Here is a 15,224-nt window from a genome sequence, read left to right on the forward strand (position 1 = left end):
TTTAGGGGGCAACTGTTATAGCCATTTTTGGGCACTACAACCCCAATCATAAATGTCCATAAAACAAGGGCTCTTAAGTCCCTAAAAGTGTTGTTCCAACCTCTAAAAGAACAAGTTCAACTGATTACATCTTCTCCCAGAAGTTCTCCATGAAAACCTGCTCAGAATTGGTCAAAACTGGACCATCTCACCTGCTCCATGGTCAAAGTGCATTGCATCCCACCTAAATACACATGGGAGGTGCGATGCATACTGAAAAGCCCTTCTATGGGGTGCGATGGGCGAGAGTGGACAAATGGCAGGGTCAATCTGCAAGGTGGAGGATCATGGAATCTTCCAGAAACTTCTCCTGTGACACTTGCCTCTCTGCATTCGCCCAGGGATGAGTAAGACATCATCAATCTCCAAGTGGAATCAAGAACTATCAGAGAGAGGATACTAATCAAATCTCAAAAGCTGACTCACCCCCCTTGCAAATATCTATATATGGATCCCTCATCCCAGAGATCCGGAGGCTGGAATTTTGTCTCTTCTAAGGAAGTGTTGTTGATTTCTTGGTGCAATATCATAGTGTTGGGTGATCTAAGCTTTTCATGAGGTGAAGAAGGGCTTTCTTGCTGAGAGGATGATGTTGGTTCAGAACAATTCGTTGTAATCCTCTTTGCTATTCTTGATTATTAATAAAGTTATTCAAGTTTTCCTCCACAATGTTGTATGATTGATGATATATGCATTGATGTGGTCAATATATATCTGGTCCTATATTGTTTATGATAATAGATCTATGTTCTTGGATAGTGTTATGCTGTTTTGATTCTACAGGTGCTCTTTGAAGCTGGGTAGACGAGGAAGCGAGTGGCAAAGATCTATCAGAAGGGAGAGGAATCAAGCAAGGAACCAAGCACAAGATAGAGGTTGGTCTCCTTTATTCCCCTCTTATCTACTTCTCATAAAGGAAAACGGAAGTGGTTTTAGTTTGTTTGTTTCTAAGGTAGCTACCATCCTTAGTGGGACTAGCAGCTCTGCATAGACACTAGATTTCCCGATAACAGTGAGAAAGGCTAGTCTAGCTATAGCTAGTCCATTTGGTCCCATGCTTAGACTCATGTCGAGGAAGTGGTTGTTGCCTACCAAGTAGTGATACATCCCAATGCCAAAGTTGATATTCGTGAGTTGGAACAAACTATTTATAAAGAAAGATAATCTCTCTCAAATTTTGAACTCATTATTAAAGTTTCACATTGGATCCCATATCTAGGCCACACTAGGGGGATAATATCTCAATACATACATTCAGTCCCTTACACTGGCAGTTGAAGACCTTACTAGGGTAGGTTCTTAGAGAAAAACATGATGATAGAAATGAAATTATTTCATTTCTCAATGAATTGCAAAACAAAAAATGGAGTCTGTAGGACATCGTGACCCATTTTGATGCTTTCTTGGACCACATAGGGAAGCACATACAATGTGAATTCAAGTAGTCGATAACCCCTTGCTCCAAACTAGAAAAACCTTCTCCAGTTACTATTTTGACTCCTTGGTGGGCATTTGTTGTGTTATCATTTTGATATTTTTTTGGCTACATACTCATATTCTATTTTGAATTTCACAATCTTTTTTGTTTATTATTAAAATTATGGTCAATCATCTATTAGCAAACAAATCTACTAAAAGTGAGGTTAGTATAATTTTGAGAAACTATAAATGAAAATGTAACATCTTAAATTGATGAAAAAATATTCACTTACTATATATATATATATATATATATATATATATATATATATATATATATATATATATATATATATATATATATATCTATATATATATTATTTTATATCATTGACACACAACTAGTCCTCACTATATATAAATATAAGTTTATGTCCAAATTTAAGCATTTTTTGAATTAACCATAATTAGGGAAAAATATCTATGGATTAATGGATATTATAGTTTTATATAAATTTAAGAAGTAAGAATATAAATTTATTTATATATAATCTAAATAAATATACATATAGTTTTTAATGAAAATATTATCAATAATAAATTTTACTATTTTCTAAATATTTAAAAAAACTAATTTGCATTAAACTTGTAATATATTATAAATATAAAAATTGATGGTGATGGTGATAATTCCATAGAACCTTTTAGTGAGATCTGGCAATCTTTTGCTTCCTCTATCATTTACCGTTTTTTAGGTTTCATCTATGGCAGGGTCTTATAGTTGGAACCCTAATGCCACACCCCCCTCTTCCTCTTTGGAGTCATTGCTCTAGTTCATCAGTGATCCTGGGTGCTATCATTACCTTTGCTTGTTTCTACCACCGGAGGGCCATCGTCCAACCTTCACCGTGTTTCTCTTTGGTCTAGTGTATTTTTGGGCTTTTATGGCTATGTCATAGGTGCTTGGTTGTGTGTGGTGAGTTGAGGGGGTGGGGTTATTATGGTGGCCTCTACCACTAATCCATGTTTCATGCCTCTTCCACATTGTGTTGCCATTGCCATGCTCACTTCGTCATCGTTACTCTAATGTTGTCACCTTCCTGGGTTTCCATGGGGTTTCTGTTGGAAATAACTCGTTTTCTTTTTGGAGGCATATTCTAGGCTTGTTTTGTTAGGACTTACTCAGTGAATTGTGCCCAATTTATGGCTTTATTTAGCCAACAATTTTGTTGGGGTTTTCTGGCTTGTATTTTTTATGCACCCTTTAGGGTTTTTTCGGGTTTTTGGTTTCTCTTTTGGGGTTCTTTGCCGGCCTTCGTGCCTACTTATTTCTTTTTCTTTCGACCTCATTTATTTTCCATGAAGAAATAATACTTTAATGCATTCAACATATATAAAATGTAACTTTGTTCTTCTACTGGAAAAAATATTATAATTATAAAAATTGATATACAAAATATAAATTATATAAATTATTCACTTATACAGTCATTGCCAATTCCACAATAGAAATGGGAAGTAGTATCTATTGATTTTATCACAACATGATTCAATAATGGTGGTAGTAGTTAGTTTGACAATTACTTCACATTTTATTTTAGTGAAACTAAGTCATAATATTGCTAATATTGAAAAAATATACATTAAGGAAATTTCCAAGTTACATGGATACCTAAATCAATTGTTTTAGATAGAGCTCCAAATTATACCTCAAGTTTTGGATAGGATTATTTAAATGGTTTTGTACAAATATAAATTTTAGTACAACACATCTTCCACAAACATATGGGTACACAAAGAGATTTAATCGAATAATTAAAGACATCTTAAAGATTGTACATGATGGATAAGAAATCTGAGTACAAGGATTATTTGAATTTGGTTGAGTTTTCATACAACACTAGGTATCAAGTTTCATTGAAAATTAGCCCATTTAAAGATCTATATTTCATAAAATTGGATACTCCAATGATTTGAAACAGCCTAATAGATAGAATAGTACTTTGGAAAAAAATGCTCAAGGAGATGGGAGAGAGCATCATTAAAATTAAGAAAAAATTGAAAGCAATTCCTGATAAAAAAAAGAGTTATATAGAAAAAAGTAATATAGAGAATTCAAATTTGAAGAACATTTATTTTTAAAAGTGAATCCTAAGAAAATATCATTGAATCTAGGAAGTTGTATCAACTAGAAACCAAATTCTATGCTCCTTTTGAAATATTGGATAGAATAGGATTAGTCGCACACATGTTTGCATTTCCTACTTCCATGAATGTGCATAATGTATTTCATGTCTCTTTGTCGAAAAAATATGTTTGTGATATTAATCATGTCATTGATTTGACTTTGATTCAAGTGGAGCTACAAAGGAGTATAGCCAATGTGTATACTAGACGGAAAGGTCATGGTGCTCTAGAATAAATCCATAGTGAAGGTAAAGGTCCAAGGGACGTACTGAATCTTAAAATAAGTGATATTGGAGTTGGAAGATGTGATGTGGGAGGCATACCCATAATTATTTTTGAATTTTTGTTGTAAATTATAACATATGTACACCTACATGGGGTTGTGAACTTAACATGGTGCAACCATAAAGGAGAGAAAATGTAATGCCCCTACTTTAGTTCCTAGGTTGTAATATTTTTGTGGACATATATTTTATAGGTTGGTGATCTAGTATGACTTTGGGCCAAAGTATCTATATTGTTTTGGAATGAGAGCCTATCAATGTAATATATTGAATATTAATAAAAACTAAAATGCACCATCAGCTATAGATAGACAAGGACATAGTTGTAGGTGACTATTATTTAATAAGATAGGTAGCTAAAGGGACAACATTTATTATATTTTCTTTTCTTTTTATCCTTAGATTTAATTGGGAAAGTGGTTACAAGGGTTTCTTAGGAAAATCCAAACTATACATTATGAGAATGCATATATTAACCATACATTTTTTGTTATTAGGGGTTTCTTTCATTCATTCCTATTTTTGATTTGGGGATGGATTGAAAAATTTAGAGGTAGAGAGCCAATGCTAGTTGTTTGTTGGTGACCTTTGGTTATACCAATAAAGAAAATGATAACTATGTGCATAAGAATGATGACATTTGAGGAGAACTATCCATGGCTAAGATTTTCTTGAGTTTACAACACTAATATTTCCTAGCAAATCTATACTATTTCCTTGGAGAGAAATGCAATATATTGAGGGTCTACATTATAGAGAAGGGATTCCTTTCCTTGCATTGTGTTGGATAAGACAGAAAGAAAGCAGGTAAATTGAGATTGTTGTGTGTGTGTGTGTGTGTGTGTGTGTGTGTGAGAGAGAGAGAGAGAGAGTGAATAGTTTGTAGCATATTGATAGTTGGGTTGGTGTGTAAGAATTGGAGTTGACCTAGGCATCTAGGCCTATGGATGCATAGCCCCAACTCAAGGGTGGCATGTTGTAGAATGACTAAATGAACGAGAGCCCAATTTTGGGTGGAATATTCCACATCTACATCTAGTGGGTGGAATTATTCCTTAAATATAGTTTTTTGATGTATTATATTTCATTTTGTTATTCAATTTCTATTGTGATATATTACATGTGCTCATTATTCTTAATCTTTTTTATTTCTTGATTATTAGGTATGTGTGTCATACTTCTTGATTTTATTTTATTTTGATATCATAGGTTCAAAATAGTTTAAGAATGTGAATCTTGAGGTACTTGGAGATGAGTAAGTTACAGTGCTAGACCTACTTAATATGGTATAGGTGCACTCCCAGTTTGAATTCTTCTAGGAGTCCTCATGCAAGTGGATGGTGGGATTCTTGTAAATGTAAAAAAATATATTAATAAAATGATTTTAAAACTATCAAAACTAAAACTATATGCTTTTCCAATGAAAACCTCACAAGGGATTGGATGTTTCCTTACATTCTTGGATGTTCTCAATGCGAACGGATTAATGTTAATTATGACAATTTACAAAGTAAATACATTGAATGAGAGATTCAACAAATTTTGGACACCTGAGGAAACATTATTAAAACCTCCCTCATAAATCTCAATGAAGTCAACCACGTGAATTAACCTACTAAACTAAAATTGCAATTTATACATCACAACAACTTATTTATATGACAATAATAATCCACTTACATTGTTATGCATAAAACAAAAATAATTACACACAGTACTCCTCTCACTACTAGCCTTGAAAACCATAAGTTGTCTAGGAACATGAACTCAATGCTATCTTAAATTTTAGGCAGTGTATTCAAGCTTCCTCAAATATAGAGTATGTTGAGTGATATTTACCTTTAAAAACTTCATAAATAAAATAGATGTATTTGTATTTTCTATTCAAGTAATTTAAATTAGAAAGTAAATAAATGATAATCTTTTTATTCACAGGTACAACACTATTATTTCATATGAAGAATATACAAATGTTATCAAAATTGTCAATATCCATCTTGCTTAAATTAAATTTAAATAGAGAAAATTCCATTCCTTTCTCTCAACCACCTAAATTAACTTAAATTAACAAATAAGTAATAACTATATTTAAATTATTGATTTTATTTTCAATTATATATTAACCTGTATGTTAATAGATTAGCAATCATTTTCAATCGTTTATTTATTATGAAAACAGTGAAAAATATAAACTTTTATATTAAGTAATACTTATGCAAAATAAAACTAATGAGAGAAAACATTGCCCATTAATAAAAAAAAATATAGAAGTAAAAATAAAAATAAATAGAAATTACATTTTAAACACTATCTACAAATATAGATATATGTTTCGTGGGTGAATATTAATCTACATGTTACGTCATGTTACGTCAATATTAATAGTTGGATAAAGGGTTCGTTTAGCTCAGTTATTTTTTGGATGAGTGATTTGTTATAAGGATGAAAATGGCTCTCTTTAGTTTGTTAATAGGAAATATGAATTTTAATTTTTAATTATGATTAATTGATGTTTATTTTTTAGTTAACCGAAACTTTTATTTTTAAAATTTAACTATTTTATTATATATATATATATGAGACACTTTTATTCTATTTATTTTATAGTTATTTTAACAAATTATATATATATATAGATATATATTTATATTTCATATTTTTATATATATAATATAATATTTAAAAATGTATATAAGTAACATAATATTTTTTTTTCATGATTAGGGGCTTGTGCTTGTTACTATGGAGATATGAGGAGAGTTAATGTAAGGTGGTGTGACTGTCCCCTCACATGTATAAGCATATATTCTTTACTCCCCTCAGTGCTATGTATTGTGATAGAGTAGAGATAAAGAAGGTTTGAGCGAGCTCGTTTGGGCATCTAAAGTAATGGGGATGTTTCCCTGCCTCAAGAGAGATTCCAGGATGGTAATTTGTAGAGGAAGCAACATTCAGAGAAAAAGTGTGGATGATTAATGCAAGGCTACCCCTGCTAACACCCATAGTATGCATGTGGATGCATAATCACATTCGTCTCAGGTATTTTAACTAACCAAGAGTCAAAATCTTCAAACCATCAATGAATGGTTAAGGCCCCCTTTATTAGTTTCATGCCGAATGATTTCTGGACTTAACAAGGTTTAAACATTAACCCACCTTTTCCTTTCTATCAGAATTTAATCACCCCGATTAAACCCTCATTATCCATTTTTAAGGCCTTCCTCTCATATCTCTTATCGCAACTAGTTATCCCTTACAGACCTTTATAAATCCTTCGCTTACCCCTTAAGCCCGTATATATCCAAACCCACTTTAAAACTTTGGGTCACAATTGGAAAAACCCTTCCATCGGCGCCTTAATCCATCGTAATACTCTTATAAGCAAATACACGTAAAAACGTGCACAAACATACCTTTTCCCGCTTTAGTACAGGTTGGCACTTTTCCCGATGCACTCTTTATCGTTGATCGCTATCGGTGTCCCCACGGGTCTCTTTACATATGACTCCTTCACATCTGATGAGTGGTAACGCAACATCAGACTTCAAACAACATTAACTGCCCTTGTACATTTATTGGGTCTGCCTTATCATTCGCATGTCGCATTCCTATGAACGTCGATAAGCCCGAACTCCGATCATCGATTTATTGTTATCTGCGATATCGCAACATCATTGAATCACCGTCGGTGTCCCTTGGCACCTCCGACTTCCGATTGCGATTTAATCTTGACCATTGAACTTTTGGATCCAACGGCTGTTGAGCGTTAACACTTCATTTCTCTGCTCTTCCACTTCACTTAGATTTTGCACCTTTTCTTTAGTTTTTTGTGGTTTTCGGGGTTTCTTTAATGGTTTTGCCTTTCACTATTCCAAAGTTTGAACTTTGTGAGTTCTTAAATCACTTTCATTCTAGAGCATTAATTTGATCCTTTGAATGGATCAACAGCCCATTACGAGTCTTTGTCTCGCTCTCTTCCTCTCTGTTCATTCGTTGAACTCCACCTGCATACGTTTATATTATGTAAGCCTCCAATGACACAAATTCATCATTTTGCATTTGAAACACACCTTTATACGGATTCGAATCAGTTCCTGTATATACAAACATATAACAATGGTTACACATCAAGACTCTGTCTCTCTGGCCTGATCTTCTGATTACAATGACCTCTCTCCCTCTCTTGCCTGTAGGGTTACAAACACACTCTCCCTGGCTGGCTAGCTAGCTAACTGGCTAACTAACTACTCCAACCTCTCTCTTTTTTTTCTTTTCAATACATTAGAAGGAGTTTCTTTACGGTTGCTCAAGAGTTTCTTTAAACTAATTCCTAACTATTCCTAATCCTCTCATGTTCGCCTACATTCGAGAACATTTACAAATATGTCTCACAATATCTAATTAATTCCTATTCTCATTAAAATCACTCAAAGGCCTAAATATTTACATTAATTCTTACTTAGGAACCTATTTTCTTGAAAACACAAGACCCCCTATGTCTACTAAATTACATTGATTTTCTTGGGCTGAATGCTCCTGCATCAGACTCCCAAGCTTGAAAACATTCATGATCTCCTAATCATGTGTTCCCATATGGCAATAGGAAACCTCTAGGGTCCCAAACTTTAGTTTGTAGAAGTCCAAATGCTCTACTCCTTTGCTGCTGCCACATGTCTGCTATCTTCTGTCTCATTCTCCTTTCTTTTCTTCCCTTCTCAATCAGCTTCACCTTCTGATTGATCACTCCTTCTGTCATCAGCTTCCTCCATCTGAGCTGCGTCATCATTAACTGCCACAATTCTTCTATCTCCAAGTCCAGCACATCTTTGGTCTGGTACACGTCTTCTCTTTCTCTGGTCTTCAGATTATTGTTGCTTTCTTCCAACTTCTGCATCTTCATGCTTTTCTCTTCCATGGCTTTTTCTTCTTGCATCAAATCTTCCTCAACATCTGCAACAAAATCTGCATTCAGAAACCAGTTATGAAAGTCAAAAACATAAAGCCTTGGTGCCTCTTCTCTCCTTGGCAACAATTTAGCTTACTACTATGTTCTCTCCTCCTCTATTAGCACACCAGTATGCTGTTCTGAATTCTCAACAGAATTCATGAGACTGTCACCTAGTCTCTCTTCCACATCATCTGCTCCAATGATGTCTTCCTATCTTTGTTCACTATAGTGAACTTCTTCATCCTTAGCCTGTTGCTGGCTAACCCTTCTTTGAGATTGTTTGATTCTTACTGCCTCCCTTTCATCCTTACCCTCTTGTTCTTTAAGAACCTCCATCTCATCTTCAAACAATATCTGTCCTTGCCCATCATGGCAAGCTTCTCCACCCTCATTCAGTTCTGATTTTACAACCTGAATGCTTGCTTCCTGGTTTTCTAGCCTTTTCTCCAAAATACTTAACTCTCACCACAACATTATCATTTCACTTGGAAGCTCTCCCAAAAGTCCTATACAATCCTCACTATCTTCTTCTTTGTCCCAAGCACAAATTACTGGTGACACTATTTCTTCATTCAAAGGACAGTCATCATCATACTTGGCTTGGCATCTTTCAGCTTCATTCAAGACAATTCCATAGGATGGTTTGTCTTCTACAATACCTGCATTCACACACAATTTGTCAATTTTAAACCCATGAGATTTCATGATCTCATTTGATGATTCAATCATCAAATCCTCCTCATCTTCATCCTTTGTTGATACATCATCAAATGGACCTTCTTCCTCTACCAGATCATCATGATCAGATTTATTGAACATAGCAAACTCATCTCCTTCATTATGTCTTCCATGTGCATCTTTGGTGTAAACTTAACCTATTCTAACATCCTTCAGTAGATGTTATTCCTCCTCTATGACAGCTTTAACATTTTGCTGCCTACTTCCAAGTGACTCTTTTGTCTCCTATTGGCTCTGAGATCTTGCCATCTCAGTCTTGATCTGAACAAATTTCTGATTCTACTCCTTCTCTTTGAAAAACTCTAAAGTTTGTTCATCCTCATGTGACATATCCACAATCACCCACAAATCACTAATTTCAAGATCATAAGATCTAGTTGTCTCTCTTGCTTCTACAGTTATCAAACTTCTTTGTTGCTCTGAATCTTCTACATGATTCAGTTTCTCAGGTTCAACTTCATCTCCTGTCAGCATCCTCTCAGGATGCATGGAACTATCACAATAGTCCATGGGATCTTCGCCTGATCTCCACTCTTCATCTGTCTCTTCAGTGCAGAATTTTCCTTCTCCCAGAATTTTACCCTCTTCTGGTTCACAAATGGACACTTCCATTTCCAACTCAGCTTCTCTGAGCTTTTCTGATTCCAATTGAACAATTGTCTGCTCAATCTTTCTCAACTCTTCTGCCAGCTCTAAATTCACCTGCTGATCCCTTTTCTCTTGTAGCTTCTGCCACTTCACTCTTCTTCTCATGGTCCAACCATGCTTCTGGCCTTCATCAATTCTCTGCAGCATCTCCATCAATACTTCAATCTGGAGACCTATCTCAGCTTTCTCTTTGTCAAACTCTTCTTGGCTCATCCTCTTGCCATTTGCCTTGGAAACCTCTTTCTTCATCTTTCTTCTGTTGTGGTCTTCCTCAGGACCTCTGTTATGACTATTAGTAGTCATCTTCTTCTCCACATCTATGAGTTCCTCATTCATTCACTATGAGCTGTATTAAAGCCTATGCAACAACAAGTCCTCCTTGTTGCAACTTACCTCACCAAGATTTCCTCTGTACTTGGTCTTTTGGCAAGTACTTGGTTCTCTATCTCTAGAACCTCCTTTGAGCACTTCTCTCTGCTCCTTCTAGGCTTCAACTCACCTGCACCTTTTAAGAACACAACTGTCCTTTTGTATTTCAATCACAATTGAAATACTAGGTTCTGACCACATTCTCTTACAAACCCTTACTGGCTTCCTTCATCACTGCTCTTAAGGTTGTGATCTTCTTGTTGAGATGCTTCACTAATTTTTGTTACCTGCATATCAATGATATTTAAAACAAAGACCATTCCCAAGCTTTCAAAAGCTTACTTCTCAGTTCCCTTTTGAGAATACTCTTATCCTCTTTGTCCAACCTTCAATTGGATTCTTCAGGTTCACTGTCACTTCTCCTTCAGAGTGTTTTCCTTACTCTGCCTTCAATAACACATCGGGTTCTCCTCTCACATCTTCTCTTGATGTCCTTTACTGAGATACTTCATCTACAACCACAATCTTCAATTGCAATTTGAAATAAAACATGTCATCTGACCTTCAAGATCTCTACATGATCTTGGTCCACCATTCTCCTACACTTTGAATGGATTGTTCTCTATCTTCTTTCATCTGCAAGTTTTGCTACACGTTTATCCTTGTGTGCATGCTATTTATCAGTTTAGCATCTAATCTTCTCTTTCCTGCATAAACGACTTAAACACAATTCTATTCTAAGTTTTCTCCAAAAGCTTTTAAGTTTCTCTGATACCAATTAATGCAGGGCTACCCCTGCTAACACCCATAGTATGCATATGGATGCATAAACACATTTGTCCCAGGTATTTTAACGAACCAAGAGTCAAAATCTTCAAACCATCAATGAATGGCTAAGGCCCCTGTTGAGCGCTAGAGAAGATATGTAATTACCACTTATTTTGTCATCTTTTCCTTAAAATTCATAACTTCTTTACATTATGAAATAGGTATATGGTGAAAGATTATGATAAAGTTCAGAAGATTTTTGTGCAACGTAAAATGACTAATAATTACACTTTTCCTATGCAGAAAAAGAGGAAAATATAAAATCGCCATTCTAAAGGAAACGGCAAGACAAAATCAACTGTTGTCCCTTTGACAGGGAACCGCATCCAAATGAGGCAACCATATTGGAGAGTACAAGCTAGGAAAAGGAAGAGGAGATACCAAATCGGCACAAGAGAACAAGAAGATAATTGAGAGTTAACAATATGGCGAATCCCTTAGGATCCTTTAATCCTGAGGGATTGCTACCTTAACGATTCTCTGTATCATTGATATCTCTGCTTGGCTGCTATAAGAAGGGACAACATTGCTAGCCCAAGGGGACAAACTATTGTTGTTTTTATGAAATTCACTATTGTAACTGAAACTTTGATCATCGACTCTCTTTAAAAGAGCGATTACTATAACTCCGTTTTGATGCTTAATATATAAACTCTGTTGTCATTCCATCTTTGATTCTGGAGCAATCATAAGCAATGCATCCTTGGAGGCTAAGGGCCCGGCCCTAGTGGATCACTTGCTTCCCGTACAATTAATTCTCGATTCCAAGTCATGTGTGGTTTGATTTATTTTATCTACCTTGATTCAGTAATTTGTTGTTCCTTGTTATTTCATGTATTAGCTCTGTTATATTTCGTTCCTATTTGAATAGTAAGGTTATTCTTTGCACAAGAATGTTATGTTACTCATTCTGAAGTTATATCGTATTGTTGTTCCTTTACCAAACTGATATTGTTGTATAACATTGTTGATTCCTTACAGATTGCCGTTACTATTCGATTACAGAGTAAGAGTGTTGTGTATTCATAAATCGGTATTATTGTCTATTTATCTACGGTTTACTCAAAGTGTGATTACTGTTCATTAGGACTGTAGTTCCACTGTGATTGCAATTACCATTTCTTCAGAACCGTGATTAATAGTTGTTATGCCGAAACTCAGATTACTGCTTCTTCAACAGAAAAGTGTTGCGTGTAATATTTGATTTGGTTTGTTGTGCATTTACATTTGATTCCGGTTGATGTTCAATATTTTATAGCTTCCTTTAGTTTGCTGTCCCATTTCCATTTGTTATTCAAATCATTTCTGAGTGAAGATTGCAATTACTGCTTCATTTTCATAGGTTAAAGCTTTGTTGTTCAATTGAGTTAAATAGATCAGTCGTTGTTCCATTTCCTATTATTTGAATTATCATTGCTTTGATGTGCACAGAATGATCTGAAACTGTAGTGAACATTGACAATTGTTGTCCAGTTCCCAGGTTGATGATCTTTTCCCTTAAATTGCTTCTCAATTACATCAGTTTAGAAAGGAAGGAGTTATTATTACTGCACCATTGACTGATAAGTTGTTGTAGTTTTCTAAGTGAATGATTTAAGTCTCTGAGTTTTAGGTTTCTTTTTGAAAGTAGATTTTATTCCAAGCATCTGTTTACTCTTGTATTTAAAGCACTATACTACTAGCATTACTCTGACAAATGACTACCTCAGACTGAGTACACTCTTTGAGATAACAAATCATACCTGGATTGACAATTAATGTAGGGTAAATAGAGGTGAAAAAGACCCTTTTTACTGCTCGAAATTTTGGCGCCGTTACCAGGGAAGAGTGTAGCCATTTGTTTATTTTCAAGGTAGTGTAAGTACTTGCTAGGAGGGAATTGGGTTTTAAAAACGGAAGGTAAGAACCTACGTATGAAGCATGTAACAGCCCTGCTCCCTTGCCCACTTTCCTGTAGATTTGTTGTTGTTTTGGGTAGAAATTAGCATTTGATTTGTGTGCATGACTAAGAAAAGATAGCCTGAAACGAATCCTAAACCACTACCTAAGCCTGATAAAGATAAGGGGCCGGTGACCCTTGGCTGATTGACCTTTATAGACAAAATCCTTAAGAAAGCAGAATCTCAGCGTTCAGTAGGACCTAGAAAAGTTGCTTCTAGACAACCTACTAGTTCCCTTTAGGCCACAAGATCACCATCTATAGCCTTTACTGAGGTGCATAGCCAAACTAAAGAGCAATATTTCAAGAAATTGAGAATTCTAGCCCAAATCATTGCAAGATGGGAACCTTAGCAACCTCTGTGAATGAGGAGGAGAAACAGGGGAAACCAAAGAACCAAGATCTCCTCTTGGAATAATTCAGCCATTAAGCAGTCCAGATAAGGGAAGTGCTGCAAAAATCATTCATAGCAAAGCTGAAGAACCTCAAGAGCCAAAATCCCCCCAGACATTAGGAACTCTCATCATCCCAGACAAAGGGAGTGTTGTTAAGGCCATTCCTGTTAAGACCATCCCTGCTCTGTCTAACCAACCTAGGAATACCCTCCTAGAAATCCCGGAAGGCTATTGGCACATATTTGACCAAATGGCCTAGAACCAGCCAAACACCCAAACCTCCACACTGCAATATCCCATTGTAGATACTGCAGTCAATGCACCTATGAAGGAAATTCCTCTTCAACATATCCCTACATTTCATGGCCTAACATCGGAAGACCCAGATGCATTTTTATTTGAATTTGATGTGTTGTGCAAAGGATATGACTATACCACTGACCCCCAAAAGCTGAAACTATTTCCCTCTACCTTAAAAGGAGTTGCTTTACGATGGTTTATGGGGTTGGGTGGGGGTGTCATCAATGACTGGGATCAGATGAAAGGTGCTTTCCTGAAGAAATATCAAGATTATTGTAGATCCAAAGAATTAAAAGATGAAATATTTCAGATGGTAGCTAAACCTAACGAAACTGTAGAAGAATATGTTGAACGTTTTTAGTACAATCTTCAAATATCTCCTTATGCATCATTACCCTTACCTGAGAATGTATTAAAAACAACATTAATTAAAGGTATGAAGGAACAATGGATTGAAACACTGAATATTATGGGAAAAGGAGATATCTATCAAGAAGATTTTGCTAACAACATTGATTTATGTATCAGGATCTCACGACAAAGCACAAGGCTAAAACCAGCAGAACATAATAGGTTTACAAGGGACAACAAGATCTCTGCAGAAGGAGTAACTCGCACAGAAATTGGAAATTTATTAGAAAATTTCAAAACTGAAATTTTGGGGACTCTGACAACGCAGCTCAATATTATGCAAGCCAAGCAGAAACAGGCAGAAGCAGAGAAAAATTTGGCAATCTTCTGTCCCAGATGCAAAAAGAAACACAGCCACAAAGAGTGCCCATTAGATGCGATTCAAGTTTGAGCCATTTGTACAAAATACCACTCTATAGAAACTTGTCCCTCACTTCCTAGTTTGAAAGTGGTATACAAAGAAGTGTAAGAAGAACCAGAACCGGTGTACCTACTTAATCAACGTCGTCAATGGCAGCCATGACAATCAGGTATGTTCCTCGATCCAGCTTCTTCTTTTCAACCTCCGCAATATCATGATCAGCAATATAATACAATGTGGCAAAATCAACCTCCCTTCCCAAATTGGTCACAACAACCATTTCCTTCATCCTCTCCATGGCCAAACCAAACAAGCCAATCTAATTGACCAAATTTTCCCTATGCTCCACCATATTGGA

This window comes from Pinus tabuliformis, chromosome 3_1 (assembly GCF_031772625.1).
Source record: "Pinus tabuliformis cultivar Carrire ecotype Pingquan chromosome 3_1, CPIR1, whole genome shotgun sequence".
Classification (NCBI taxonomy): Eukaryota; Viridiplantae; Streptophyta; class Pinopsida; order Pinales; family Pinaceae; genus Pinus; species Pinus tabuliformis.